This window comes from Morone saxatilis, unplaced genomic scaffold (assembly GCF_004916995.1).
Source record: "Morone saxatilis isolate NCDOM2014 unplaced genomic scaffold, NCSU_SB_2.0 Contig16, whole genome shotgun sequence".
NCBI classification, from domain to species: Eukaryota; Metazoa; Chordata; class Actinopteri; family Moronidae; genus Morone; species Morone saxatilis.
Genome location: NW_023339718.1, coordinates 2,550,636 through 2,551,028, shown reverse-complemented (window position 1 = coordinate 2,551,028; position 393 = coordinate 2,550,636). Strand labels below are relative to the sequence as shown.

Below are 393 nucleotides of genomic sequence, written 5' to 3'. Positions count from 1 at the left end.
AGCATGCAGTTTGGCCACAAACGCATAAATTAAAGCTTGGCAAGATGGATTCTTGAGCAACCTCACAAGTCCGGCTACCTTGCAAGATTAGGTTACATTAGATTTACATGCAGGAGCTATCTCTTGGCTGGAATAGCTGTTTCCCCCTGTTTCCAGTCTTTATGCTAAGCTAATTGCCTGCTGGCTGTGACTTTATATCTACTGCATAAACAGTCCTGTTATTTCTCGAATATTTCTCAAAATGTGAAACTGTTTCTTTAAAACCATTCAGAAGTACAGGCTCACTATGGCTACACTTGAATGCACACATGTTAATTAATGTCAAACTGTACCAGTGTGTATTGTTTTGACCTCTAGCTATATAAGGTCACGGTGTGATATTGATTTGTTTGG

The 393-nt window shown here is 39.4% G+C and overlaps 1 protein-coding gene across 1 annotated transcript in view; it reads left to right on the top strand.

Moving 5' to 3' along the window:
* The window catches only part of adra1aa (adrenoceptor alpha 1Aa), a 12,575-nt gene that overhangs the window by 3,640 nt on the left and 8,542 nt on the right, over positions 1 to 393 (top strand). The window lies entirely within an intron of this gene.